This window comes from Malus domestica, chromosome 09 (genome assembly GCF_042453785.1).
Source record: "Malus domestica chromosome 09, GDT2T_hap1".
Taxonomy (NCBI): Eukaryota; Viridiplantae; Streptophyta; class Magnoliopsida; order Rosales; family Rosaceae; genus Malus; species Malus domestica.
The window spans coordinates 13,497,222-13,504,381 of record NC_091669.1 but is presented as its reverse complement, the minus strand read 5'-3'; the positions used below and the strand labels follow the sequence as shown (position 1 = coordinate 13,504,381).

Sequence of the window (7,160 nt, the reverse complement as noted above, 5' to 3'; positions counted from 1 at the left end):
AGCAAACTTCTTGCGTAATATATTCATCAACATATAATTTTTTGCAGTATGTTTAGTGTTCCAGCAACTTGTTCTGTTAACATAGTTGGTTTGACTTTAGCCTCCAGATACATATTAGATAAGAAATAAAAATATATATTATTCGTACAACAAATTTAATCAAGAGTTAATGACATGTAATTTTTCATAAATATTATGACGTGTCAAGCTTGAACGTTTTGGAGATGGCGAATTTTTGCTACCACAACTTGGTGTTTTCATTGAGAGCTTGATTCATTTCTCAAAGAAGCTCTCGAGAATCTTTTCTAAACTTCTACCCTCTTTGAATCTTTCTAACGCATCTAAACTCTGAAGTTTTTAATTCCTTGATTCGTGTGCCCCGAGAAAAGAAAACATAATTAAATTCTGAAATCACAATGAACGACACACCCTACGTGCCTGATTTGGACCGAAGGATGGAATCCATGGGGAAAGCCTTGACCCAGCTCCGCTGTGCCATTCCACGTGACAGACCATGAAGTAAGGGCGCCTGCCACCATCATTATTAATTCGACACAAGGAAGGGTTGGGTAAAAGTCCGTTTCTTGTGTCAAGGACTACGAGACGAACAATCTCCTCTAAAATCCTCCATCTACCACTACCATGTCCCAAACAACAACAACATCACCTGAAATTGTGGCAGCCTAGCTCCTCGACTCTCGAACCCAAGGCGAGCTGGCCTAAGCGCAATAGGCCCAAGATCACCCAGCCCAGCGCGCACTGCAGCAAGCCGCACAAGTCGACCTGCGTTCGAACCCAAATTCATGCCCATGAGCTCGAACCGCTCTAACCTTCAGACCGGTTCCACACCCGTTCAGCCGAATTGGCCCTTGATTCCCACACCCGTTCAACCGAATTTTCCCCAACCTCCTTAGCATAATGAATTTGCTGCACCATTTTACTTCTGCAATGTTTGGCTATGTGACCAAATTTGTCACATTTGTGGCATTTTTTTGTTTTCCCTTAAACCAGCATTCACCAAAATGTAAATTTCGACAAGTTTTACAGCCTTCTTTACTGCCATTGTTCTTCACAGCTACATTTGGCTTCGCATTGGATCTCACAAATGACTTCTTCTCCATATTCTTCCAAGGCTTCTTGCCTTTGAAACCACCAGCCTGTGAGCTACCCTTCGATTGAATGCTGACTACTAAATGCCCTCTCATTTGCTTCGTCATCTTCAGCATGACCCATCAATATTTGCTCAAAACCTTTGAAAGTTGCTACAATCCTCGTATTCGACAATTATTCACCATACATTTTCATTTTGATTCACGAAGTCAAACAATCTAGTCTAGTAATTAGATAAAGATGTAAAACTATATTAGCCTATATAGATTAAAACACATATAAGTAACTAACCTGGAGACGCCATGCGTGAAACCTTGGTGTGCAAAGAGTCTTCTACGTTGTACTGATCCTTAGCAATCAAACTGTATGGGGAGTTTGTGAATATTGCGTATATCAGCAAACGCAGGGACCTTCACTTATATAGACATATTAACCTAAGAGGCTTAGCCCATCATTGAGACCTAATAGGTAACTGAATATGTCTATATCTCCTTAACCAATCAGGATTAGGAACCCCTTTACCAAGAATAACAACTTAATATTACATTCCTTTTGCAACCGGTAAAGTCCAAGTTAATTCCCTAATCCTATAACTTGATCCTCAAGTAACGTACAATGATTATGAGACCACAAAACCTTGTGAGAACCGGATTTTACTCCAACATTCTCCCACTTGGTCGAAACAAGCATTGTATGAAACTTAACTTAAGAGAAAACAAATCAGGATTACTTTAATGGCCATGGAAATCACTTAAACTCAAAGTTCCTTATAGCTTCTGTCAATTAGCACAATCACATAGAACTAACAAGTCTATTGGACAAGAGCAACGTCCATAGTCTTCATAATCACATATGTGAGCATGGTTAATCACATGAAACATCAATAAGTGAGAAAATCGAAATATAAATATCAGACTTGATGTAATATATTGATATTTTAATTTCTAAGGTCCTCCTTGATCAGACCATGAAAGTCTGCTTAATGCTTCAACCGAAGCCCTCCAAAACTATTAAAAGAATGAAGAATAACAACTGAAACCTTATGTCCAAAACCCAGTCAGTTCTAGCATGATGATTGGTGTAACTGTATCAGAACACCTTAGTTTTCTACTCTTAATGAAAACAGTATCTGAAAACATTCTTCATATCATCTTGTAAATGCTTGTGACTTTAAAGCATTAACTTTACTTTTTACTTCATAGCTGCATTCAAACAGCCACACAAATATATAAAACAATCAACAAGTTCATAATAAAAATAACTGAAAATGCTTCAAACTTTATAATCCAAACTCACGAACCAACCAAAACTAATAGTTTTAGTGACTTAACTCCAGAATCAATGCAAGGGAACTAACTAAAATAAATGAATCTCCCACTAATTCAGTGCATCAAAATCGAAAACTAAGCCCATGTTTTTCACATGCACATGGAACGCTGCATTAGGAAGAGCTTTGTTGAGTGGATCCGCCAACATTGACTTAGTATCAATGTAATCAATTTTAATTTGTTGCTTCTTGACTTCCTTGCGAATCATCTTATACTTGAGATCCAAATGTCTAGTTCCATTAGACCTTTTGTTGTTCCGAGCATGGAAAACAGCAGCTTTGTTATCGCACCATAACTGAATTGGCCTAGCAATTGATTCGACAACATTCATGCTAGATATGAAGTTCTTCAACCACACAGCTTGTGAAGTGGCTTCATAACAAGCTACATATTCAGCCTGCATTGTAGACGTTGCAACTTCCCCTTGTTTTGCACTTTTCCAAGACACTGCTCCCCCAACGAGCATGAAAACGTAGCTGGAAGTAGACTTGAGAGAATCTGCACACCCCGCAAAATCCGAATCCGAGTAGCCAATCAACTCGAGATTATTGGTCCTTCTATAGTAGAGTTTATAAGTCTTAGTCCTTTTCAAATATCTCATGACTCTCTTTGCAGCCATCCAATGAGCAAAACCTGGATTAGATTGATATCTAGACAAAACACCAATTGCTTGAGCGATGTCGGGTCTAGTGCACACTTGTGCGTACATGAGGCTGCCAATAAGAGAAGCATAAGGTCTTCCAGCCATCTCTACCCTTTCAGTTTCAGTTTTAGGGCATTGGGATTTACTTAGCTTATCTGCCTTTGCCATGGGAATGTCACAACCATTGCAATCCTGCATCTCGAACCTTTTCAAAACTCGTTCAACATAAGCCTTTTGAGATAAGCCAAGTATTTTATTCTTCCTATCTCTAGTAATTTCTATCCCCAAGACGTAAGAAGCCTCTCCCATATCCTTCATCTCAAATCTATTAGACAAGAAAAGCTTTGTCTCATGGAGTAGGGTAAGATTTGTGCTACCTAGCAAGATATCATCTACATAAAGTACCAAGATTACAAAATGTCTCCCACTGAATTTTAGATATATGCACTCATCAGACGGGTTCTCAATGAAACCATAATCTTGTATAACTTGATCAAACTTCAAGTACCATTGTCTTGAGGCTTGTTTCAAACCATAAATGGATTTCTTGAGCTTACACACTAAATTCTCTCTCCCTTCTTGAATGAACCCTTCCGGTTGCTTCATGAAAATTTCTTCATCCAAATCACCATTCAAGAATGCAATTTTTACATCCATTTGGTGTAGAAACAAGTCGAAGTGAGCTACAAGTGCCATTATGACCCTAAATGAATCTTTGGTAGAAACGGGAGAAAATGTCTCATTGTAGTCAATTCCTTCCTTTTGAGTGAACCCTTTGGCTACTAATCTAGCCTTATATCGCTCTATATCTCCCTTAGAATTTCTTTTGGTTTTGAATACCCACTTACATCCTATAGCCTTGCACCCCTTTGGTAATTGTACTAGCTCCCAAACTCCATTCTTACTCATTGATTCAAGCTCAGACTTCATGGCTTTCAACCACTCTTCATGTTGAGAACTAGTCACGGCCTCCTTGAATGTAATTGGATCATCAACCTCTCCTAGATTAAATTCAGATTCTTGTAGATAACAAATAAAATCATCCGATATTGCATGCCTTCTAATTCTTTGGGATTTTCTTAAAAGGACTTGGTTTTGGTCATCGGTATTACTAGCAGGGACTATGGGCTCACTCACTTGGATTGGTATATCATGGTGACCATGTACAATTTCTTGCTGCTCACTTTCCACGTGAGCATTAAGAGATGGACTTTCATCACTTGCTGCCATGGTAGAGTTAACCACAACATCTTCTTGTACAACAGGTCCTTGTTCATTATTTAATTCCTTTTCCTCTTCAAAGCTAAAGCTTTCAACCTCTAAATCACCAACCGACTCTTCTATAAACTTAGCTCTCCCAGTTTCAATAATTCTTGTGGTGTGATTTGGACAATAAAACCGATAACCTTTGCTCCTTTCGGGATATCCAATGAAAAAACAACTAATGGTTCTTGGGTCTAACTTTTTCTCCAATGGATTATAAGCTCTTGCTTCTGCCTTGCAACCCCAAACTTTTAGATGAAATACACTCGGTTTCTTCTTGTACCATAATTCATATGGAGTGCTTGGAACAGATTTGCTAGGAGCTCTATTTAAGATGTAGTTTGCTGTCTTTATAGCATCACCCCACAAAAACATTGGCAACTTTGTACAGCACATCATACTCCTCACCATATCTTTAAGAGTTCTATTTCGTCTTTCCGAAACTCCGTTCTGTTCAGGTGTTCCAGGATTAGTGTACTGTGCTACAATGCCATTCTTTTCCAAAAACAGTGCAAAAGGTCCAGGACGACGGCCAGCTTCATCATACTTGCCATAGTATTTCCCGCCTCTATCGGATCTAACAACTTTGATCTTTAAGTCCAATTTGTTTTCCACTTCAGCTTTATATATTTTAAAAGCTTCAAAAGCAGCAGATTTTTTCAGCCAAAAGATATAAGTAGCCATACCTTGAATAGTCATCAATGAAGGTGATGAAATATTTAAAACCATCATGTGTTGGTGTGGGAAACGGACCGCAAATGTCGGTGTGAATAAGTTCCAGCAGATTTTGGCTTCTAATTGCACCCTTCTTTTTGGTGTTAACCATTTTTCCTTTTATACATTCAACACAAACATCCATGTCTTGATAATCAAGTGGTGGCAAAATTTCAGTTTTTGTTAAAGTTTGCATTCGTTCCTTTGATATATGTCCTAACCGTTTGTGCCATAACTTGGATGAAGTTTCATTGGTTGAAATCCTTCTCTTAACTCCTACGGTGTTCATGGAGACAAATGGAACCTTGCAATTTAGTTTAAATAAACCATCAACAAATAGACCACTTCCAACGAAATTCAACTTGTGATTAATATCGAAGCCATCTTCATTAAAACTAGGAAAAATTTTATTCTTGATGAGTTTGCCAACGGAAACCAAATTCCTTCTCATTGAAGGTACATAAATAACATCTTCTAAATCTAAAACAAAACCAGAATCCAAAACAAGTCGAACTACTCCAATGAACTCCACCGGTACTCTTTCTCCATTGCCTACGAACACACTTACTTCATCCTTGTTTGGCACCCTCTTGCTTATGAACCCCTGCAAGGTATTTGTAATATGCACAGAAGCACCACTATCAAGCCACCATGTATCAGAAGGAACATCAACCAAACTAGTTTCAAAGCAAACAAACACAATGTTCTTACCTTTAGCCTTTTGTTTCTCCAACCAACGCCTATACTTTGGGCAATCCTTTTTCAAATGTCCAGCAAATTTCTTACAGAAAAAACACTTCAAACCATTTGGCTTGGTTGCTGCCTTGAAGTTGTTAGACCCTTTAGGTTTGTAGGAGGGGTTTTTGGAAATCTCATTGACTGAATTCTTAGCATGGGTGTGGACTAAATTAGCGACCTTGCTCTTGTCATGTCTTATGTTCTGCTCTTCGTGAACACAAATAGCTATAAGCTCATTGAGATCCCACTTTTCCTTTTGAGCATTGTAGGTGCTTTTTAGTTGAGAGTACTCCGAAGGCAAAGAGTTGAGGGCCACATGAACCAGGAATGGATCACTAATTGCAACATCCAAAGCATTTAACTTAGTAGCAATATCAATTAGCCCCAATATGTGCTCCCTCACACTTCCATCGACAAACTTGGTTGTCATCAATAAGTTCATAAGGTTTCCGGTTTCAGCTTTGTCGGATTCCTTGAACTTAGCTTCAATTGATGCCAAACATTCCTTAGCACTATCCGTATCAGCAATACCACCTCTCACAGTGTCAGACATTGCCCTTTTCATAATGAGAATTGCCATCCTATTTGCCTTATGCCACTTTTCATACTTGTTTTTAATCTTAGTCGAGTCGTCCTCTTCAGGAACATCTGGTTCTTCCTCTCTCAAAGCAACATCTAAGTCCATGAGACCTAGAATAATCTCTATGTCTTGCTTCCACTTTTTATAGTTGGTCCCATTTAAAGCTTGGATTGAATTGAAATTCAAAGAAGCATTGACAGTTGAAGATTTAAACAAACAATACATACTTAATCCCCATAAACTTCAAAACATAATCAACTTACACCTACGGGCAAGAAAGTTAATATGTATGTGGCACTAAAATACATAGTTATAAGAATTACTTTCATGAAAAAATTTCCACACTTACGAGCAAGAAGAAAACCTTCCACAAATTCTTACAGTATATATTCCATACCATGCTATTGTCTAATTGAACCAATTAAAATAATCCACACTTACGAGCAAGAAGATTATCATAATCGTTATAATTAAAACAACACAATTTGATCAATAGGACTTTGGATTTAGAGACCACTCAAATCAATTAAGCCGCTACGGCTTGCTTAATCGATATCAACCAAGTGATACCTAAAAACTTGATCATATATTACTTTATGCATGTCAGATTATTAATCTTTATATCAGACATGTCTTTCTAGAACCTGGAAACAATCCATCATGCAAATATATGTCCAGTTTCAATGTCTTTCAATTAGTCCTTATATTGGCAATACGTTAATTAACACGGCATCCATGCACAACAATATAATAATGTAAACCCATCATCCACTTTGAATGCCAG

The 7,160-nt window shown here is 38.0% G+C and overlaps 1 long non-coding RNA gene across 1 annotated transcript; it reads right to left on the bottom strand.

Annotated features, from left to right (window-relative positions):
* Positions 1 to 5,407: 5,407 nt before the first annotated feature.
* On the bottom strand, positions 5,408 to 6,179 carry LOC139198519 (uncharacterized). The gene is made up of 2 exons (XR_011584063.1): positions 5,770 to 6,179; positions 5,408 to 5,662 (listed from the first exon to the last, which is right to left on the bottom strand). It is a non-coding gene; the product is annotated as an uncharacterized lncRNA (long non-coding RNA).
* Positions 6,180 to 7,160: the final 981 nt, after the last annotated feature.